The sequence below is a fragment of the Pleurodeles waltl genome, chromosome 11 (genome assembly GCF_031143425.1).
Source record: "Pleurodeles waltl isolate 20211129_DDA chromosome 11, aPleWal1.hap1.20221129, whole genome shotgun sequence".
NCBI lineage: Eukaryota > Metazoa > Chordata > Amphibia > Caudata > Salamandridae > Pleurodeles > Pleurodeles waltl.
Window position 1 is genome coordinate 663,047,122 of NC_090450.1, and position 24,634 is coordinate 663,071,755.

The window sequence follows — 24,634 nt, forward strand, 5'->3', positions numbered from 1 at the left end:
AATACAGGGAGTGCAGAATTATTAGGCAAGTTGTATTTTTGAGGATTAATTTTATTATTGAACAACAACCATGTTCTCAATGAACCCAAAAAACTCATTAATATCAAAGCTGAATATTTTTGGAAGTAGTTTTTAGTTTGTTTTTAGTTTTAGCTATGTTAGGGGGATATCTGTGTGTGCAGGTGACTATTACTGTGCATAATTATTAGGCAACTTAACAAAAAAAAATATATACCCATTTCAATTATTTATTATTACCAGTGAAACCAATATAACATCTCAACATTCACAAATATACATTTCTGACATTCAAAAACAAAACAAAAACAAATCAGTGACCAATATAGCCACCTTTCTTTGCAAGGACACTCAAAAGCCTGCCATCCATGGATTCTGTCAGTGTTTTGATCTGTTCACCATCAACATTGCGTGCAGCAGCAACCACAGCCTCCCAGACACTGTTCAGAGAGGTGTACTGTTTTCCCTCCTTGTAAATCTCACATTTGATGATGGACCACAGGTTCTCAATGGGGTTCAGATCAGGTGAACAAGGAGGCCATGTCATTAGATTTCCTTCTTTTATACCCTTTCTTGCCAGCCACGCTGTGGAGTACTTGGACGCGTGTGATGGAGCATTGTCCTGCATGAAAATCATGTTTTTCTTGAAGGATGCAGACTTCTTCCTGTACCACTGCTTGAAGGTGTCTTCCAGGAACTGGCAGTAGGACTGGGAGTTGAGCTTGACTCCATCCTCAACCCGAAAAGGCCCCACAAGCTCATCTTTGATGATACCAGCCCAAACCAGTACTCCACCTCCACCTTGCTGGCGTCTGAGTCGGATTGGAGCTCTCTGCCCTTTACCAATCCAGCCACGGGCCCATCCATCTGGCCCATCAAGACTCACTCTCATTTCGTCAGTCCATAAAACCTTAGAAAAATCAGTCTTGAGATATTTCTTGGCCCAGTCTTGACGTTTCAGCTTGTGTGTCTTGTTCAGTGGTGGTCGTCTTTCAGCCTTTCTTACCTTGGCCATGTCTCTGAGTATTGCACACCTTGTGCTTTTGGGCACTCCAGTGATGTTGCAGCTCTGAAATATGGCCAAACTGGTGGCAAGTGGCATCGTGGCAGCTGCACGCTTGACTTTTCTCAGTTCATGGGCAGTTATTTTGCGCCTTGGTTTTTCCACACGCTTCTTGCGACCCTGTTGACTATTTTGAATGAAACGCTTGATTGTTCGATGATCACGCTTCAGAAGCTTTGCAATTTTAAGAGTGCTGCATCCCTCTGCAAGATATCTCACTATTTTTGACTTTTCTGAGCCTGTCAAGTCCTCCTTTTGACCCATTTTGCCAAAGGAAAGGAAGTTGCCTAATAATTATGCACACCTGATATAGGGTGTTGATGTCATTAGACCACACCCCTTCTCATTACAGAGATGCACATCACCTAATATGCTTAATTAGTAGTAGGCTTTCGAGCCTATACAGCTTGGAGTAAGACAACATGCATAAAGAGGATGATGTGGTCAAAATACTCATTTGCCTAATAATTCTGCACTCCCTGTAGTTTGTGGAAAGCATTGACGATCTGCCTTTTCACTGTTCAATTTATGGCTAGTAATTTGTTTCTTATGATAGGAGTTTTTCTTTCTGTCTTTTTCCTTTGGAGCGCTCCTCTCTTTAGCCCCTTGATGCCTTTTGTTAACTGTGCTCTTTATAAATGTATATCATTTCAGTTCATTTCACCATAAACCTTGATTTCCGGGGGGAGGGCTCCTACAGTTCTAATACTTCAGAGGTTGATTCTCATCCATATCAGGTCTCCTGAAGGGTGACACAAACCTTAGTTTGTGGAGTGTAACCTATGTAGTCATCTTGGTGACTTTGCCACATAAAGAAAACTTTAGGGTTATTGTCATTGTGGTCAGCCTAATAGGACCTCTTATTGTGTCAGCTTCAACTGCTCCTGTGAGCAGCTTTCCCTTCTCCCAGTTGTTTTTCTCATTATAAGCTTGCCTTGAGCTCCCAAACACACAGGTCTCTCCAACTTTGCAACTACAATGTAAAATAAGGACATTATGAAGTCCAACTCTACAAATGTTTAATTCACAAAATCAGTTCAGCGTGCACAGCACTGAAATTAATTTTCCCGTTAGTCAACTTAAATGCCCCATTGCACCCACACCCTGAAATTACCTGCTGTGAGAGTATTGGTATGATTTTTACAGGTGCGAAAACACACCCCTTAAAACCACCAAAAACCAATTGAAGAGTCAGTGTGCAGAAGCTCAGCCAGGTTCAACCAGTTCGTCCCAGAGCGAATGGGACATGAAACACTCTCATCGGCAGCTCTTTAGCTTGGTCTGTCAGCCTACTCCTTCCCAAAAACCCTGCAGAGTGAAATGCTGTGGATTCACACTCACATTTACCTTCTGCTCAAAGCAGGTGATACTTGTGAGCATAATAGTCCCTGGGATTGGATAAAATATGGTTTTGGGGTAATAATACCAGTTCCGCAAAGGTATTCCCCATTCCAGGGGCTATGGGCCCGATGTATCAAGCTCCCAGTTTGCATTTCTTAAATTGCGATTTTTAAGAAATCGCTATTTAAGAAATGCAAAATGGGATGTATGAAAATTACGATTTGGTAATAGCGATTTCTTAAAAATTGCAATCGCCATTACTGAATCGCGATTAAGGGATGGGGCTACGGTATGGAGATTGCTGAGGATATGTCAGGCAGAAATTTTGATTGAGCAGGCATGATCAGGCAGGAAAATATGAGCCAACTCTTCCGCATCTTCGTTTGTCCACCACGTCGAATTATTGATCCCACATCAATGATACTGAACTTTTAGACATGATTATCACAGAATTGTGCCTTGTGGATTTGAGAGTTAATATTTGCCTGGTTTCCCTGTACTATTAGCCGGTTATGGCTGCATGGAAACTGTCCAGTCCTTCCCCCAGAGTCGATAATGTCATTTTTTACTCCCTGATGAGCTGTTACTGCTTAGGAGGTTGCTTTTATAAAAACATATGAGATAAGGGGCTGATATGACTCACTATCTAAGGGCATCTAAGCAGGACCTTTTGGTGTTTGTTAAAAGTGCTTATTGCTTGTGTGGAGAACCATTTGGCTGGTTCTGAGATTTTCTTTCCGGGTTCTTTCAGAGACAATTATTTAGAGGTTGAAGAGGAGTTCATGCTGAAAGTGTCACCAAGCCCTACGTTTCTTAACAAGTCCTTTTTGCTTTCATTGGATGGGGCTGCGTCTGTCTTTCCACCCTTGCATTTTTGTGTAAAAAACGTTGTTTTGTTCTTTGTTACTGTGGCATGGGTAGTGTTTTAACTGGTATGATAAAATGTTGCGGGTCTCTAAAAGAAGTGTGGCCACAGAGGTGTAACTAAGGATTTTTTATAAGAATTATGGCCTATTGAATTAAGGACATGGCTTAAAAAATGTAAACGTAAATTCTGTGCTTCACACAGCAGGGCACCTGACCAATTATTATGTGCCACTCTTTGAAATTCCTGTTATTGCCTCCAAACTTTAAACACAACAACGTATATACACCTAAATGAAGCCAGGCCTAATGGCTTAGTCAATGCATATTTCCAGTATAACATAAATGAGTAACCACATTGAGCTATGCAGTGAGTAATTAGGACTGGAAATGTGTCCGTTCTGAAAATACTACACTTAGGGCCAGATGTAACAAAAAAGGCATTTGCGATTCGGAAATAGCGATTTTTAAGAAATCGCTATTTCTAATTTGCAAAATGCAATGTATCATATTTGCGATTCGGTAATAGCGATTTCTTCAAAGTCGCAAATGCTATTACCGAATCGCAAATTGCGATACAGACCCCATTCGCACCTATGGGCCTGTAGGCCCATATTTGCGAATTTTTAGCATTTCCCAAATTGCAAATTCCTGACTGGAATTCGCAATTTAGGAAATGCAAAACCCCAGGGTGCTGGAGGCCTAAGGCCCCCTCTGCTGCACCCCAAAAAAATATTTCAGGACATGTAAGACGCACACATGCCAAAGGGGCACGTGTGTGTTACATGTCAATTTTAAAAATGCATTTTTAATGCATTTTTAAAATTTGCACATGGTTACCACCAAGTTCAACTTGGTGGTAATAGCGATTCCTTAATGCCCAATTCGCATTAAGGAATTGCTTGTTACATGTGGTTTAGAAATTGCATATAAGGATTCCTTATTTGCGATTTCTTATTTAGAGAATCGCAATTTGCGATTCTCTAAACAGGCTCGCAAATTTAAGGAATCGCTATTTTAGCGATTCCTTAAATTTGCGTTGCAAATGCCTTTCATAAATACTGAAAGGCATTTTTGCATTCGCAAATGGGCATTCGCACCGTTTGCAAATGCAAAAAGGCTTGATACATCTGGCCCACAGTGTGAAACATTACCAAATTCTTGGAAGGGGTAGGAAATTGGGAGCGCCTTAATCACTGTCGTAGTTACACTAATGCACTCACTCTGGTAGACTTGTATGCCCTTTTCTCTGAACAAAATTCTAAAATCCTCCCTCTGCATATCTCATAGGCATCTTTTTCTTAGTTTTGGGATAGCCTTTTGGGTAGTATGGCAGTCCAGCACTGCCAGACGGCCAGCTCGAGAGGACCAGTGTGAGGTTCTTTTTTGGCTTGCTTGGGCTGTGAGAAAGCAAAAAACACAACCCACAGTACCAAACTGTCTTTTACTTTTCAGTGCAGTCTTTTCACTCTTTCCTTTTGCACATAGTTTCTTGCATATATTACTTAACTTGTAGCATACAAAACACATTCACTTTGATGTGCGCTCTGCATTTTCTTTTCCTTTGGAAATCTCAGTATTTTGACAGTTGTGTACTTTCGTCACACAGATTGTCATTGAATCGCAATTACAGTTTGCAGATATGTGACCATCACACTCTCCTCTCTGCAGAGAGGTTAAGGATTGTGGGGCACATTTATCATATTTCATGCAGCACAGCACAGTACAGCAGTCACCTTGCTGTGCTGGTTGAAAAGTAAAGGGCAGGAATGCACTGTATTTAACATGATACAGTGCATTCCTGTCCTCTCCTTGTGCTGGTGCCCTTTTGGCTACTTAGTGCCAATGCATCACACTGGCGCTGTGGTGCAAGGGTGCTTGTGTTGCAGGCAGGATTGTTTTGTTGCAAGAAGTGGCACCTTTCTGCACAGAGACACTTTCTTGTTTCTATGTGTGCCGCAGAATACAGCACACATAGAAAGAGGAAATAATTAGGAGAAATAAAGGTATTTCTCCTCATTATGCCTCACCTGGGAAGGCGTAGCATTTTGATGCATTCCCACATATACCAGTAAAGGTAAATCAGGAATGCGCCAAAATTCATGTATGGATGTGCGGGACCACTCGTGTTCCACTCATAGAACACCTCCCTTGGGCACAGTAATGCAATCTAGTGATGTGTTCTGTGTTGCATTACTCTAGTTCTTTCAAGCCACACAGGGCCATGCAAAGTGGCCTTCCGTGGCTTGATTAATTTAACTTAGTAGTTGCATCGCCCATGCACCCCTTTGTGCAGCGCAGGGGTGACACAACTACTTGATAAATATATCCCAGGATGTTCATGTAATATAAAGAGATTTTTTCTCCATATAGGGCCAGATGTATGAAAAAAACCCTTAGCAAATCGCAAACAGCGATTTTTAAGAAATTGCTATTCTGAGTCGCAAAATGCAATGTAACAAATGTGTGAATCGGAAATAGTGATTTCTTAAAAATCGCTAATGCAATTTGCGAGGTCCAAATACCGAATCGCAAAAATATTTACAATTCAGTACTTGAAAATCGCTAATTGTGAAAACGGTCACCTGGCACAGCCTGATGACATCACAAGCAGGAAGTGAGTCATCCCAGGCTGTTTGCAGGTACCACATCCACAGGAGCAGCAGAGAGTCACAGACCAGCCCCAGGGAGCATGTTTGTGAGCAAGCCAGGACCTGACATCAACATGGCCAATGCTGCTAATGGGAAGGAGAAGGGAGAGAGGAAGAGGAAGCTGAAGTTCAGTGAGCAAGAATTGGAGGTGCTCACTGAGGAGGTGGTGAGGAGCCATGACTGGCTATTTGGGAAGAGCTCATTCCAGGTACCAGAGAGTGAGAAGCAAAAACTCTGGGCTGACATCCAGACCAAAATCTGCGCAGTGGGGGTTGCGCAGCGCTCAGTGGAGGAGATACGAAAGAGGTGGTGCGACCTGCGTTCCTGTGCCAAGGAGAGGGTGGCCAGCAGGCTAAAGGAGGCAAGGAGCACAGGAGGCGGACCATCCACCCAGACACCCTCCACCGCCATGGAAGACCTGGTGGAGTCCACACTGCTTCCAGAAGCTGTCAGTGGGGTCACTGACATTGACACGTCTGGCACACCCAGCACCAGTAAAAGTAAGTCCAATAATGATATGTAACCCCATATGTGTATGTACAAATGCCCCTTAGGAAATAGCAAGCAGTGCAAACCACGGTGATAAGTACTCCATTCCACATCTTAGATGTGGCACAACAATGCCTTATGGGAGTGGTAGTCCACAACCCAGAGCTGAAATTAGCACATAGAATGCAATTAAGTAGAGCGACACCCAGAAGAACACAACATGTAAGTGTACATTTATTGCCATTGTGCCACATTTGGTGATACATACATAAATGACATGCTGTATATTGTCGTTGCAGATGGCCCAGGCCCAGCAGCAGCAGAATGTGCCATTGTGAGGAATGAAGAAACACAGCTTCTGTCCGACTCCAACACCAGCAAGTTATTGTGTATCCCACCAATCAGACACAGGGCAAGAGTGTTACCTCTCCCCGATTTGAGCCTGGACTCCGATGACATGCGGGATGAAGGCCACACTCCATCCCCAGAAGCCAGATCCACCGGACGGCAGCAGTCCCTGCCCCAGCGTCACTCAACTCCCCGCAGGAGGCCTGACGATGCAGGCACACAGCACAAAGATGTAGGTGAGGGCCCATCATTCTACGGTGGCCTGGAAGCATCAATGCTCAAAGTGCAGTGCCTGCAAAACAAAAACATGAGGGCAATGCACAGGCAGATGCAGTCACACAATGCAAATATGGGGGGGCTGCACAAGCAGTTGGAGTGTCTGAATACAAACATCTGCAAGCTGCATGAGGGACAGAAAACAGCTGCGGAGAACACCAGGGAACTGACCAATGCCATAAAGGAACTCTTTGCTGAGATCAGGCATTAGCCACTGCAGGCATGAAAGGTGATGCATGGGAATGTTCAGTGGCTTTTGTAGATCAGTAAATCGTCTAGCTACATCTACTGCCCTGATATGACGGCGTGCTGTGGCCACACAGGTGGAGGCAGCACATAGCAGTCGGGATGTTGCCCAGGGATTGGTCCAAATTACCAACGTTCTGGATGCTATGCTGGCAACACGCAGTGCTACACGCAGTGAACTGGGAGTTGGGGATACTGAGGAGTCATCTAGCCTCAGCAGCCTTGCAGTGTCCATGATGGATCCTAGGCATCGCAGTGCGAGGCACAGTACTGCCTGTGAGCCTGATACAAGAGGTGCCGGCGAGGCCACTACACACTCAAGTGGAATGCGTGGTCGTAAAAAGTGACATTGATGGCCACAGGGGACTAACTTCACATGTAGAATTACAGTAAACTATGATGACAATAGTGCGACACTGTAAATGGCTCAAGTATGACTCATGTGTATTGCTTTGTCCTAATGACACGTATGTTACCTGAAGTCAAGGTAATAAAGGTGCTAACTACCAGAATACATGTCAGTGAGGTTGTGTTGTCATAACTTACATCTAAAATGGTTGTGCGTGAAGTCAGCACACCTTTGCCTGCCCTCTGCTGCACTGGTCCTGTCTGCTGGCTGAAGGGGTGGTATGGGATCATCATTCTCATCTGAGTCTGGCTCTGATATTTCCACAGGTATGCCCCTGGTGGTAGCTATATTGTGCAAGATCGCACATGTTGCCACTATTCTACAGGTCGTGCCAGGGCTGTACTGTAGTGCCCCTCTACTTTTGTGGATGCACCGGAAGCGACTCTTCAGCAGGCCAAAGGTGCGCTCCACAACATTGCGGGTTGCCCTGTGTGCTGAACTGTATCTCCGCTCTGCTGGTGTTGCAGGATTTAGGTAGGGCGTCATCATGTAGGTGCGCACTGCGTAGGCACTGTCTCCTGGAAGGAACAGAGGGTATAATGAGTAGCTGAGCCATCTGACGTCAAACTGCCATCAATGCACCAGTGTACAGAGGGAAAATACCTAGTAGATATGCTTCACCAAATTCCCCAGCTAGCAGTCTTATGTGAATCCCGCTGTGGCGAAAGATGTACGAATCATGTGTGCTCCCTGGGTACCTGGCCACGAGATCAGTTATGATATAGGAGGCATTGCATATCACCTGTATGTTAATTGAATGTTGGTATTTACGGTTGCGGTACACATACTCTGTGGCCGATGGTGGACAGATTGCAACATGTGTCCCATCTATGGCACCTATGACATGGGGGAACTGTTCTATCTGGTAGAAATCTATTTTTGTCTGCTGTATTTCCTGTGGGGTGTTGGGGAATCTGATGTACTGGTGTATGCTGCTCAGCATGGCGTTTAGAAATGAATTGGAAAATCTAGAGAGGGCACTCTGTGATAACCCTCCAGCTGCTGCTATGACCCCTTGATAGCTCCCTGAGGCAAGTAGGTGCAGGGAGCATATTACTTGCACATGGGTGGGTATGCTATTAGTCCTGTGTGTTGTGCGCTGCAGTATGGGCTGTAACTCAGCTATCAGGTCAAGTATCATGGCTGAGCTCAACCAGTACTTTTCAAAAATTTCCTCCTCAGTCTGGTCAAAAAGGGTAATGCGCACTCTGAAAATGCGCTCCTGTCTCCTCCTCCCTGTCCTCAAGCCTGCCAAGATCCTCATTCTCCTCGCCATGATGTAGAGTGCAGCCATTGTGGAAAAGAGTCTGAGGCATTCTGGGCCTCTTTATATAGGTTGCACCTGGTTACCACCTGTTTTCAATCCGTGGTAATTTGCATGTGCAAAAGGCCATCCTGCGAAAATTAGCAATTAGCGAATTTTTGATGCATTGAATTGCTACATGGTTTTGCGTGTCGCATTTTGCGTCTCACAATTTGTGATGTGAAATACCGAATCTGTATTTGCGAGTCGCTATTCGAACTCGCAATTAGTGATTAACTAATAGCGATTCGGTATTTCATGTCGCAAATTGCGAGATACAAAATACGACACGCAAAACCATGTCACTTCGCTAAAAATCGCAAATTTTGTGATTCCTTGTTTTTAGCCTGCGAATGCCTTTCATGCATCGCAGACCACTTTTTTGCATTCGCAAACGGCCGATTTCTGCGATTCGCACCGTTTGCGAATGCAAATTCGTTTGATACATCTGGCCCATAGTTCCTTATTAACGTTTTATGCAATTACCACATAATCATATTTCTGCTTGTTTCCACTGTTTTAGTAGGCTGCTCAAGGTTGCAAAATATTCAAATACCTCTATGCTGACGTTAAACCTAGCATCCTTGGTGCAGTTTCTGCTAACTTTTTGCCTTCTGACCTCCTGTTCTTCTGACTTCATTTTTGATGGCTTTAGGATTCTGTGCACTTTGGGCCGGATGTATCAAAAAAACGATTTGCATTTCTTAAATAGCGAATTTTAAGAAATCGCTATTTAAGAAATGCAAAATGGTATGTATGATTTTTGTGATTCGGTAATAGCGATTTCTTAAAATTTGCAAATGCTATTACCGAATCGCAAATAGAGAATCCAACCCAATTTGCACCTACGGGCCTGTTGTGAATGGTTTTGCATTTCCTAAATTGCAAATTCCACTTAGGAATTTGCAATTTAGGAAATGCAAATCCCAGGGTGCTGGGGGCCTAAGGCCCCCTTTGCTGGACCCCAAAAATATTTTTACGGACATGTGAGGCACACACATGCCTTAGGGGCATGTGTGCGATACATGTCAATTTTAAAAATGCATTTAAAATGCATTTTTAAAATTTGCACATGGTTACCACCAAACTTTTGTTTGTGGTAATTGCATTTCCTTAATGCCCAATTCGCATCTCGGAAATGCTTGATACATGTGCTTAAGAAATCGCAAATAAGGATTCCTTATTTGCGATTTCCTATTTACAGAATCGCAATTTGCGAATCTCTAAATGGGGTCGCAATTTTAAGGAATCGCTGTTTTAGCGATTCCTTAAAATTGCACTGCGAATGCCTTTCATACATTCTGAAAGGCATTTTTGCATTCACAAATGGCAGAATTTTGAGATTCGCACCGTTTGCGAATACAAAATCGCTTGATACATCTGGCCCCTAATCACTGCTATCCAGTGCTAAAGTGCAGGTACTCTGTATTCTAAAACATGCTGATATCGGCTCAACCACAATTGGCATATTTAATGCACTTACGATTCCATAGTAAAGTCCACTCTATGTGTCCAGGGCCTGTAAATCAAATGATACTAGTGGGCCTGCACTACTGTAGCCCCTTAAACATGCCTCACATCTGCCATTTGCAAAGCCTCTGTTGCACCCCCTTGGCAGGTCCAAACTTTTCCTTTTATTACACATGAGTTACCTACACGGTAGGCCATAGTTAGCCCCATGGGCAGGGGGCAGTGTATTTATAAAGTTTGCAGTGTATTTGTAAAGTTGGACATGTAATTTTACATTTAACATTTACTAGTAGTGAAAAACTATTACATTCATTTTCCTTTACTGCAAGGTCTAGCTCTCCCATAGATTAACCTTGGTGTTACCTTGAAGCAGCCTTTAAGTGTTACTTCCGTTTGGGAAAAGATAAAACTTTGGAGGTTGGTGTCTCCGGACTCACAAGTGAAAATCACAATTTATGACAGATTTTTAATCGGAAATCGACGCACGGCTTCCCCGCATGAAAAATATCAACACAAGTCTGTGTGCGAAGGGGCGAAACCGATGCACACCTACCTGTTTTCCATGCAGCTCCTCCTCTGCGGCCCCTTGCGAGGATTTTTCAACGCGAACCAGGTACTTTGCTCTGCAAGAGACACTTGTTGTTTCTAGAAGACTTTAAGGCACTTTATATTGCTTTTGCAGTAATATTACAATTCTAAAGACATTTTATATTACTTTTCCAGGAATATTAAAACGTATACTTATTGCGTTCTAATAATTTTTGACCTGCAATTATTCAGATAAAGATTCTATATTTTTACAAACACTGTGTGGTGTGTTTTGTGGTACTATATGGTGTTATTGTATGATTTATTGCACAAATACTTTACACATTGCCTTCTACGTTAAGCCTGACTGTTCAGTGCCAAGCTACCAATGGGTGGGCACAGGATAATTTGGATTGTGTGTGACTTACCCTGACTAGAGTGAGGGTCCTTGCTTGGACGGGGGTAACCTGACTGCCAACCAAAGACCCCATTTCTAACAAATACAGAACAACATATCGGTACTGAATGGCTTATAAACTGTGGGGATGTTGGTGGGTTATGCAGAATCTAAGCTAATACCATTCAATTCGTTGTTGACTTTGGGGGTAGAGTCTGTCCAATCACAGGCGTTTAATAATTTGGGTTTTGCTGTATTAAATTTCTCATTCCAAATATATTTTACTGGGGTGATCAATTCTTGCATCTCCATTTCAAAAGAACCAGCTTACCATTTTAATTGCCCTGTGCTGTCTTAGCTGTTGAATAGAACCATTGTTTTCCCTGGTCTTGCTTCGTAGTGCTTTTTTGCAGTCCAGTGGCTTACCATGTGGTTTCACAGTTAAAATCACAGACTAGACTGTGTTTAAGCATGTGAACATGTGGTGTTGGTATTGTGTTCTGGCATTTGACACTGTGAAAATCTAATCACGTGTTGTTTGTGCTATATTCATACATTCCTGTGCATTACAGGATTGTTTTAATATATAGAACCAATAATGCAATGATCTTTTATATGCAAATATGACTGTAGTTTCGCTTTTTTAAAATTACCCAGTGGCTTTGAATATGCTTGCTGATTTACACAGTTCAAGCAGGCTCAGAAGCCATGTTATTCAAGGTTGCTCATTTTCACATTTCTGGCAACTTAAAGCAGGATTTTAGGAGACTAAGGAGCTTAGGGGGTCATTCTGACCCTGGAGGTCATGGATCGCCAGGGCCAACGATCGCGGAAGCACCAGCAACAGGCTGGCGGTGCTTCCATGGGCATTCTGACCGCGGCGGTGTCCCGCCGGTTTCCCGCTGCCCCAGGGAATCCTCCACGGCGGCGCTGCAAGCAGCGCCGCCATGGGGATTCCGACCCCCTTCCCGCCAGCCTGGTTCTGGCGGTTTTCACCGCCAGAACCTGGCTGGCAGGAACGGGTGTCATGGGGCCCCCTAACAGGGCCCCACATAGATTTTCAGTGTCTGCGTGGCAGACACTGAAAATCGCGACGGGTGCAACTGCACCCGTCGCACCCCTTCCACTCCGCCGGCTCCATTCGGAGCCGGCATCCTTGTGGAAGGGGGTTTCCCGCTGGGCGGGCGGGCGGCCTTCTGGCGGTCGCCCGCCAGCCCAGCGGGAAACTCAGAATGACCGCTGCGGTCATTTGACCGCGCTGCGGTCATTCGGTGGCTCCCGCCGGGCGTGCGGTTACCGCCGCCGGCGGGAGTCAGAATGACCCCCTTAGTCTTGTGTTTATGAATTATATATTCTTCTCAAGGGTGTCTTGAGCTTCCTCTGCTAGAAGCTCCTGACACCGGCTCCTTAGATATGTTTTAGCTGACTGTAGAAAGTTTCTGTCATGTGATTGGCTTCCACAGATTTACTCTGAAAGAAAAAATGTATATACAGGTTTAATTTGTATACATTTTAACATTATGGTCCAACTGACCTTTTCCTAGCAGAAACCTTGGTTGGTTGAACTGTCAATTTTGTTTTAATTATGTTGCTGTGCTGCTTGCTATTTTGTATTGAACACAATTTGGCTTTGGGCTTCCTACTTTTGTGTCTGATTGGAAAATGACTTATCTAATCTATGATTACTTCGAGATCTGACCACTTTTGCCCTCTTTCTGATGGATACCATGCCTATCATCTATTGTAATGTGATATGCATGATTGTAAATGTTGGGTCAATGTATGTTTTGCAGCTCACTGTAAGATACTGAAATTAACATAATATCAGTATATTTGGATAAAAAACTGGCAAAATGTGTATCAAGTATTTATTTGTATTATTGTGTGAATAAATAGAAAAACACAAGAAATGTGTTAATTTACTATTGGTGTCTGTTCATGTCTGTTTTGATAGTAAGTTTTTTCTTCTACCTTTCCCTGACCACAAAAAATTGAAAGGTCTTGCAATTGGGGGAACTTCTTAACTCATTTATAAGGATGCCTTTTTATGCCTTTGCTCCAGTATTGGAAGACTGATTTCTAAATGAAAATATCTTTATTTAAGATTGACTTTGAGGGTTGGAAAGTATTTAGAAATCAGCTCAATGAGACGATTAAGAAATCCTTCAAAGACAAAAAGCACAGGTGGTCATATAAGGCTTTATCAGCTAAGTTTCAGAAGCCATGGAATTTGGACTCCTGAGACTCTAGAAAATACTATAGGGGACATACTGATCAATATTTCATGCAGCAAAATGAAGGAAGACACTTTGCTAGGTGAAAGGGTAAGGGCAGGAATGTGCCGTATTTAACATTATATGACACATTACTGCAATTTTCCTTGCACTGGTGCAGTTTTGGCTGCCTAGCTTTAATGTATGCACCTTTGCGTCATGGTGCAAGGGTGCCTGAGTTGTAGGTAGGTATGTTTTTCCTACACAAAAATAAAATGCACAGCGGCATCTTCTTCTTTCTGTTTGTGCTGAAGAAAGTAGCACACCTAGAAGGAGGAGATTGATATTGTTTCTTATTACACATTCCCATGGGAGGTGTAGCATTTTGACACATTCCAAGGTCTACCACTAATGGAAAACTTGAGATTGCACCAAAATCCATGGGTGGATGCATTGAAACACCCACTCTCCGCCCATGGTACTCCTCGCTGGGGCAGAGTAACACAAATCAGCAATTTATGCTTCCTTGCGTTATTCCAGATTTACCAAGCCATGGATGGCCATTCAAGGTAGTCTTGCATGGCTTGATAAATGTGACTTTAGTGTTGGCGCCATCCTTGTACCCCCGTGCGTGGTGCAAAACTTTGATAAATCTGGCCATAGATCTTTCTCATTAAGAAGAAGAAATCTGGTAAAAGCCAGAACATGATCCGGTGGTGGGGTTGTCCATGCATCGTTTCTGACCATCATTCTCCTCAGGCAATCTCATATCAGTTCTGGGGAAAAATCTGAACTTTCATAGGTTCTGCTTGGATTCAATTTTGGTTCTCTGGGTACTGAGTCTGATCAAGAACAGTTATACTATTAAAATCGACTCAGACACCACCCCCCCACCCATTCAGGGTGCATCCCTACTCCCTTCACCAGAGATCCAGGCAAGAGGAAGGAGTTGTGGCCAGGCATTTCAGCCCTAATATTATAAAAGTCTGCCATTACAGTACCCATGAATGAGAGTGGTCATGGAATACACTATATACTCTTCCTGGTAGAGAAATTGTTGAGGCAGTACAGATTAGTGATAGGCTTAAAAAAGGTCAACTCCAGGGTACAGACCATTCATTTTCAGATAGACACATTGCAGCAAGTCACCTCCCTGGTCTCAAACAGACACCATCTTCAAACAATCCATTTACAGGATGCACACTTGCATGTGCCTATCCATCCAGCATATCAATAGTTTCTCAGGTTTCCAGTGGAGGGATCACACTTCCAAATCATGGTACTTCCATTCAGGCTAAAATTGGCTCATCTTTTGTTCACAAAGGGTTTGTCACCTCTAATAGCCATGCTTCATCTGCAGGGAAGATGTGTACAACCATATTTGTATGAATATCTAGTCTTCTCATCTCAGTGACAACCTTCAAACCATGTTGAACAGGTACTGTATTTATTTATTTATTTGCATGATTGATTAAAATCTTAGCAAAAATAACCAACTGATTAAATACAATTAAAATTTGCTATCCACTACAAGATTCTTGAATTTATACTAAAACAATAATAAAATAACGAAACAATTGTTAAGCGCAAAACTGTTCGATGTGTCCAATTCAGTATGTTACAGGGACGTAATCTACATCGTCATGGTGAATTCGCGGTCCCAGGCCTCGAGTTTACGCATGTGGCGTAGGCAGACAAGAATTTTAACAAGTCTACAGTTTGTCTGCGGATCGGTTGAGTCAAACATTTTCATCACTGCTGACCTACAAGAACGAATCCCATTTCTCTTAAAAACTGGTTTTAACAGTTGGCGACGTGCTTCTTTTAGGGCCGGGCAGATACAGATCAAATGGACCATATCCTCCCTGGCAGCATTGCGTAGCCTGCAGGACGTCTCTCCCCCATTCTTCGACAGTGGTTGATCCACTCTAGATGGAAGGGATCCTAGGTGTAGCGCAAGCAAGTGGCTTTTGATATGTACTGAAAATGTTGAAATCAGATATTGAGATGGTGCCAGGGTGGTGTAAGTATGCATAAGAAACCTGACATGTGAGTGTCGTGCAAATTTACATTTATCATCTAGGAAGGATTGCAGACCTATTTCCTTTTTTATCACACAGCACAGGAGGGGATATGACATATTGGAGTCCCATGGATGTACCATTTGTGTCTCTTGCACGGAGTGCTGCAAGTACCTGTTAAATACTGACTTTGAATCATTGCTTACTGAATTCCATAAAGCCACAACTAAAGGGCTGGCATTGTTTCTTCTTATTTTATACCAGGTCTTTATCATATGTACTTTCCTGTCCAGCTGTTGTTGTTTAAGGCCAAATTCTAACCTAACTTGTGCGGGGAAAGCAGTACGGGGAAGATTAAAAACGAGTTTGTAGATTTGTGTTTGTTGCTGATCCAGGAGCAAGGCATCTTTCCCGTATAGTGCTGCGCTTCCATATGTGACACCTGGAAGGAATTTGGCTGACATGACGGACAGTAAAGGTTTGTACGAAGGCCCTTTTAACCTTTTGGCTAGGGCACAGAAGGCGAACAACAGGGCTTTTTAAATTTCTGCGCGATGTACTGCTTTTGCGGCGAAGGTTAACCTTGTTGTCTATAGTAAAACACAAATATTTATAGGAGCGAGTCACTTCAAGGCTAATGCCACCCAACTTCATTTTGTTTACAGACTTACAAGGGCATCCTATAGACATGGTTTTTGTCTTCTACTGTTCATTTCTAATTTGTTTGACGGTTTAAAATCGCTCAGGGTGCTAACTAGCTGCTGTAGCCCAATTTTCGTGTGGCTCAATAAAACAATGTCATCAGCATATGAGAGGTGTGATATAGGCAGGTTCTCCATCCTTGGAGAGTGTGAGTTGGTCATATCTAACTTTGGGGAGAGATCTGCCAAAAAAAGGATAAAGAGGTATGGCGCCAGAACGCATCCTTGTTTTAAGACTATATTTGTTGGCATCCTCCTGCACCCAGGTTTTATCATATGGCATTTCGATGCACCAGAGAAGTCATTCTTGCAGGCCCCAGCTTCGCAGTTTGTGCCAAAGAATTGCTTTGTCCACCCAATCAAAGGCGCTTTTGAAGTCCACAAAGCATAAATTAAACTTTTTCTGCAGGAGTTTTTCTTTGTCGGCAATGTCACTTAGCACTAGAATATTAATCATTGTGCCATAACCCTTCCAGAAACCAGTTTGATTCAGCGGAACAAGGTTGTTTGAATTAGACCAGTTGAGTAGCTCCTCCAAGATTAGGGTGGCAAAATATTTGTCCTCAATGTCAATTTAAGCAATCAGTCTATAGTTGGCCGGATTTGTACTGTCACCCACTTTGAATTTCGGATTGATGATAGATCCTCTCCAACTGTCTCGTATGGTTGTGTTATGCTCAACTTCGGTGTCAGTGTGGTTGACCAGTACTCCAGATCGGCCTTAAATATTGCCTTTTGAAGGCCATTGAGACCAGGGGGCCCGTCCCAACGTCCCCTCCTAATTACTTGGGAGACTACCTTGGTGCTGAATCCAGTGTCGATCTGATAGAAGACCTTAGGACTTGCAGGCTCCTTCAGGTGTAAATTTGCTTCAGATGAGACTAGTTTGAAAAAGATGTTGGCCAGGTAGTCCGCCCATTTATTCTCAGGAATTGATGAGCAGTTAATTGCTCTTGACTGCCGGTTAATGCCATTGACTGTTGCCCAAAAGGCCCCAGAATTGGCCCTTCTTGAGTTATAGAGTCATTTGAGCCAGAAGTTATCCTCCCTCTTGATGCACTCACACCATATCTGATTCTTGTAGTATTTTTGAAGGGGCTTTATTTGGACACATGAAGATTCTGTGTAAGTTCTATCTTTAATTAGTCTGAGCTTGCGCCTCAGTTCCTTTCTTAGTTTTAGGATTTTCATTGATAAACTTGAAGCCACCATTCGATTTTGTGTTGGTGATTGACGCTTGGTAAAGCTGAGCGAGGATAATGAAAGTAGAAAGGTGGCCCACACTTCCACAACTGGTGAGTCCTGAAGCATTGACGATTGAAACAGAGTGTTTATATTTTCACACAGACTTGGTAATGAGGACTCTGACCAAGTCATTCAGTTTAAGTTGATGGATGCAGTAGTTCCTAGTTCAGCAACAGCGGGGAGGAAATGTGGAGCATTCAAGTCCAAATCTATATGTTGATATGAGTAGTCGCTGTGGAAAGTAGTTTTAATTTTAAACTTTCTCACACGAGCTAGCAAGGGGAGAGACACAACCATATAGTCTATTATGGTTGCAGACTTTGTGCTATAGTAGTCATAGGTTGGTGGCATGTGATCTTTGGTCCTGCCATTTAGGACGCTCATGCTCAAATGCTCTAATGCCTCTACCAGTTGCTTACCCATTGTGTCCAGTCTCTTCCATACTGGTAGGAGTTGAGGCAGCATTGACCATATAGCATTTTCATCTACCAATTGCTCATCAGGTTCAGGAGTGTGAATTAGGTAGGCGTTGAAGTCGCCCATCATTAAAATGTCCCACGTTGGGTAAGCGCATCTTATCTCTTCTGCTTTATTCAGTAATTTCTCAAAAAGCAGGGTTTTCCGGTGTTTCTGCAGGTGAGCATAAACATTACAAATTACAAGAGGGGTTTATTATTGATAATTGCTGAAAGTGATTCTGATGGCCTGCAAATTGTTTTTTGAATATGCCAGCTGCTCTGTTGTGGCATGTCGCACTGTGGAAACATATGTGGCTAGACCTCCACTTGGCCTGCCCGATTTGTTTGTTTTTTTGGCACTGATGTAGTGTGCTGTGTAACCTCCTAAGTGGACCGGGTCTATTAGCCATGTTTCTTGCAATATAATTATAGTATAGTTGCAGCTTGTTACTACTGAGAATCCATCTGTAATAATGGTTTTCGCTCCAGCGATATTCCAAGACATGATCGTGACAACCGACCCATGACCCATCTTTTCTGCATTGTAAATGTTAAGTCAGTTGTTCCTTCTTGAGTTTAAACTATGAGCCATCTACCTCCGTTCGTCTGTAGTCGTGGTATTGGCATATGGCTTTGTGCAGTTGGGAGGTCATGGGAAATGTTTTGGTTGGGTTTCCCCCTGCTATACTGCCTCTGCTGTAACTCCCTTGAATTCATCCCCAGTGTGGAATCATGGGCCTTTAGATCCAATTGATGATTTGATTTTTCCCTAGAGCTTGACAGCAGGGGGAGAGGGCAGCATAATCTGGATGGTTCTGACAGCAGTATGTCCCAAGCTTTGAATTTTATTTTTACAGCCATAATTGATGTAACAATTTCCCTTGTTCTCCAAGTTGTGGATGTTTGCTCTGGACCATTTTAATCACTGCTGGGGAGGAATTTTACCGACATTAGGTCTGCGAATACAATCTTCGGAGTTGGTGGCAACTCAGCCAGGAGCCTCAGGATGTTGCTACTATTCAAGCTGTCTTGTTGGCTCCGTGACGTGTATTGTGGCGTTAGAATGGTCTGCCTTAATTCCCAGCCATTGTCAGAGTAAGGAGGGTGGTTTACTGGACCGGCTAATAGGCTGTGTTTGTACCTCATCACTGTTGTTCTGTGGCTGTAATTTGGGTCTCGGCGAGTTGCCTGTTGTGGTAACTGGGCAAATTGCAGTAAATTGCAAGGAGTCACCTTGTGTGGGTGACCTTAAATATACCAACTGTATCTGATTCCCAAGAGACAAATTGGTTACCAATGCCACTGGCTGCAAAATATATTTTAGTTTCGGTACTGCTGCCACTGGGGTCCCTGGAAGGTCCTTCGCAGGTGGTTGTGCATCTAATTGGACGCAGTTTTTTCACTACCTATGCGTGGTAAAAAAAATTCTGATTCTGACATTGTCCACCCCTGGAGTGAAGCCGAGTCCATGAGCTCCTCCTCCCTCATCTCTGAGCGGTATAATTTAACTTAGACTGAAGTTGTTTGGTCGGCGGGTGCATTTTGTGTTCTGCGGATGGTGGCAAGGCAGCAGGGTGAATGTCGTCAGAGGTTAGCTGAACTGAGCCATTGGCTGCCCCTACCCTTGTAATTTTCACATAATTTAAAGCCTGGGGATTGCTTGAAGACTCAAAAATCGGGATTTGTGGTTTTGATTGTGCCGAGAATATGGGGTAGAAGCTGCCACTAGTATCTTTGGTATATGTTTTTTTTCTTGTCTTTCTAGCTCGCTTCTTTTGCCTTTTAGATGGACGTTTAGGTATTGGGGCTAAATACTTGTTTGTACACTCTGAGTTTATCGAGGCTGTTTTTCCCATCTGTGTGAATTCATCTTTACAATTTGAGTTTATCAATGTTGATTTTTCTGTCTGTGTTCCGATTGCAGTGGCAAGAGTGACATCTGTAGTTTCTAATGGTGTTAAAGGCCTACGTTGTACTTTTGGATGATCCTTAACCCAAAAGGTTGTGTCCTGAATATTTACCCCGTCTTTTACAGCTTGATGGATAGTCTTTCTTTGACACTTCTCCTAGTATCTTTTGGAGTGACACTGTGTGAGATGGACCATGCTTAGCATTATTGAGAGTAGCAAAGTTGCTCTTATTTGTTTTTTATTTTTTCTAATATATCTGTTAAAATATTTGGTAGCGTACTCAATTTATCGATGATCGGTCCTCATTTGCAGAAGCCTTGCTTTTGATCCATATTGAGCTTTTGATCAGGTGGCCAGATGGCCAGCAGATCCAGTTTACGATTAATATAAGCGATGTGAGTGGCCATAACATTCATTAGATACATTTTTAAATCAAGTTTGTCTGATTGCATATTGAGAACTGTCGTTGAAGTATGAAGAGCATTTAGAAGTGAGGCGTGTAGCCGAGCAAGGTCCCCCAACTCGCAACTGGTAGATTCAGCTGGAAGGGAACTTTTAAAGAGGTTCTTACTGTTTCTATTGTTGGCAGCTTGAGCAGTATTGTTGGTGACTGGAGAGTTCAAGTTGCTAAATTCTGTTGCACCTATATCTTGTTGTAGTTTGTTCATGTCACTAGAGACTTCAATGGTGTTGGAAACTCTTTCTTGTTGCAGTATGGCCGGACTTTGATTAGCGTTTTCCAATGGTAGTGGTCGGATCAGGTGCTGTTCCTTAGGATTTGGTAAGTCAAAACTTTTCAGGTCCAATGCCTCGACTAGGACTTTGTCATTTGTTATGGAGAGTGACTACAGCCAAGTATCTTCCATTTTTCCTATAGATGTATCAAAGCAGATGTCCAACCTCTCTTCGGCCCTCTGAGTGTCAGGGTTTGACCATGGAACGGGGGTCGACTGTTCGCGAGTTCCGAAAAACAAGGGTCGTTGTGTGCCTCCATCAAGTTTTCACAAATAATTGGCAGCTCAATGTTACATTGATTAACTGTTGAGTCCTGTTGTCGGTCACTTTGAGGACTTTTACCCTCGGAGTGTGAAATTGAGCCATGATCAGGGTGCTGCACACCTGAACATTTTTGTGTGCTATTGCATTGCTTGTGACCCAGGGGTTGTTCTGTTGCTCACAGACTAAGTTTGAGTTGTGTCCTAGAGTAGCTTGCTGCTCTGAAGCTTGCTGGAGGGAGAATTCCGGCATCAGATGCTGAATCGAGGTTGTCGAGGAGGTGAGAATTCTTGATGATTTTTTATTGCCTGATGCATTGTATCCCAACTGCATTGTACCCAGGGTATGGGGGACCAGTGGGGTTGGAAGGCCTTCGTAGTATCAGGATTTGAAAAGAAAGCAGCAGTTGGATCTTTTAGGAATGCAAACTTGTTAGTAACTCCTGGCTTCCTAAGGTAGAACTGAAGAGGAATAAGAGGCAATACCAGTTGGTCGAGAACGCTGTTTTGTGCTCCCGGTGCAGGACAGTTCCCTTTCCTTTGTGCCCTCCTTTGGGTCCTGGTTTTCCCCTCTGTGGGAACTCTGATTCAACCAGATCTCATGGTAACTCGGGGAACCGGTCTCTAGTCTCTGATCCCTTCTGGCAATTCACGATCCACTTGTGCGTATCAGTTGAATTTTTTGGAGGCAAAGGACTTGCAGATCTTGAGCTCTGGGACAGGAGGTGAACGGGGCACACAGGTAACTCACAGGCCGCACCCAGACCTAGCTGGCCCACTTCAGTGTGGACCTGGTGCCCTCACTCTGCGGCTGTTAGCTAAAACAGCTACGCTCACCTTTGATTGGTGGACCTTGTCATAAGGCCTCCTGCTGGGTTGACTGGAGATTGAGAGATGAGGAAGTGTATGGGTGGACACCAGCCTGGGGAGGAGGAAATGGTGGACAGGACTGGATGGCGCAGGGCAGGAAGAAGCCAAGAGAGAAGCCTGGGTGGGGGGGAAATGCGCGCCATGCGGGGGCATGTCTTGTGGTAGGTGACGAGTACCTTACAGAAGGCAGTGCGAGGGCGGCCGATGGCAACGGGTGGCGAGGCAAACAAGGATGGATCTGAGAAGATCAGTGGCGGCGGTCACGAGACAGGGCCGCTTGGTAGAGAGCAGGTACTGGATATTCTCAAGAGACATGAATTAATAATACATTTCAAGAAGTCTTCTCTGTTTCTTGACCAGGAGCAGTGTTTTACTGGAGCCAGTTTCCGCACACATCAGGGAATTCGTATCCTAGCAGACTAAAGGGTGTTGATGATTTAGGCCCATACCTTAGATCTGATAAGATCTCCTTGTCCAAATGTGGTGCAATGGATAAGAGTCTAAGTGGAATCGGCTTCAACTTTATGGGCCTGATTACAACTTTGGAGGAGGGTGTTAATCCGTCCCAAATGTGACGGATATACCACCCGCCGTATTACGAGTCCATTATATCCTATGGAACTCGTAATACGGTGGGCAGGATATCCGTCACATTTGGGACGGATTAACACCCTCCTCCAAAGTTGTAATCAGGCCCTAAATGTGGTACTCTGGCCAAGATTCCATTTAAATGTTCTAATGCATCATCTTCTTCACTGGCCAGCAGCATCTCAGGGCATATCAGAGAGGATTCCAATGTCAGAAGAAATTAAGTTGGAACTAGCATGGTGGCTAGGTCCTGCAAACCTGTTGAAGGGTCTCACTCTGTCTTCAGAGTCCAATCATCATTACCAAAGATATGAGAGAAGTAGGTTGGGGAGCATGGAAAGGAAGACATAAAGTCCAGGGCATGTGGTCACACTTTCAGAGAAGTCAGTCCTCCAAATGGAGAGAGCTAGAGGCCATTAGGGTGGCTCTCTTGCCATTTTCCCATCTTCTGTGGCAAAAAGCGGTAGTGATCAGGACTGTCAATATGACCCTGAAGTCCTATGTCCACTGTCAAAGGTGAGACAAGGGCTCCTTTTCTTTCAGCCACGTCAGATCATATCTTTTCAAGAGCTCCATCCAAAATCCTTTCCTTGAGGGCATCTCACATTTAACATTTTCAGGCAGACAGGCTGAGTAGGGTGATTCTCTCCTCCCACAAATTCTGTCTCTCTCCCACTTATCTAATCAGATTTGCCAGAGTTGGGTGTTTCCAAAGGTAGATCTGGTCACAATCCAGCACAATGCTCTTCTTTCCTATTTTTGCTCCATTAGAAGGTTGGTCAATTCTTGAGGCTTAAAGGCTCTTACATATCCATGGCGGAAAAATCTCTGTGCCTTTCACCTCTATTCCCTAATTCAGTGTTTTATGGACAGAGTGAGGAGAGAGGAGGCTCATATAATTTTGATTGTGCCAGTTTGACCCAACTTGTCATGGTTTCATCTGCTTCTAGTGGTGAGGATGGGCCATGAATGGTGACTCTCAATGGTCCCATCCTCTCTTGCATTCCAGAATCTCCAGATCAATACACTCGCAAGACTCTGGCTGAAGACTTGGAGGTTGAAAAGGCAAGCTTAAGATTTAAGGGTTTATTCAATTATGCATCCTCTGCTATCCAGGCTTTTAGGAAATTATCCACTGCCTTTCATATTCCAATGACTGGACATGTTTAAGGAAACAGTGCTCAAAGAAGCAAATCATCTTTCAGTTACTGTTCCTCAGATCATGGACTTTTTGCGGGAGGATTTAGCATTGGGGCTCAGTTTCTCTACCTTGAAAACTCAATGGGCTGCAATTAAGGCCTTTAGAGTGTCCCAGGGTAATTTAGAGGATGTGAAAAAAGGGCGGGGAGGGACCGGGAGGTTATATGGTCCAGTGTACAGTCTCTCAATAATAGTCATATAAATTAGAGTACACTGTTCCAAACTATTCTAACATCCTAGGAGACCTGGAGTCTCAGGAGCAAGAGCCCTCAAGTATCATAATGGATGACTGGCATCATCATCTGGAGATGCTCCTCGCCAGGCCGGTGCTGCAACGCCTGACGGGCTCCCCGAGGGGGGCTCTACGCCGTGCTGTTCTGATAGTAACTGATGGGTTCTACTATCTAAGCATGGCTACCTGCATCCAAGCACCAGCATAGGTTGGAGAGAACAGACAAATGTGTATAAAATTGGTTATTCATCACCAACACATCATAATTGTAATCAGTATAAGGAGGATGAAGACCAAGATTAAAAAATGCGTGAAAGTAACACTAGAGTGTAATGCTCAGTAACTTTCAACAACAACAAACCTAAGGGGACTATAAATGATATAGTGCCTCTTGTCAACACCAGAGCAGTACGTGCTCTATTGGCGACAAAAATGCAAAAACCCAGCACTCTCAAAACAAAGTAATTTATGCATTGTGCTGATATGTTGTGGTTTAACCTTTTGCATTGCAGAGTTCAATCCTGAAAACTTATTTTTAATATGCTTACAAATACTGTTCTTTTGCAATGTATTGCTGCAGGTTTTCAGAGTGTGTTAGGGTGTGGCCCCTTTCCAGGGCCTTCCAGAGACTTTCCCTGCAACATGCCTGGGCGTGGTTCTGGGCTGGGCCAAGACTCTATAAAAGAGAGCCAGCCCAACTCCCAGTGCTCACTATTCAGAGGTCCCGGTGCAGAGCAGCAGCTTCTTCCTGAGCTCCTGTTCCGGCTGCCTATTTGGATTTTCCAGTCTGCTGCCCT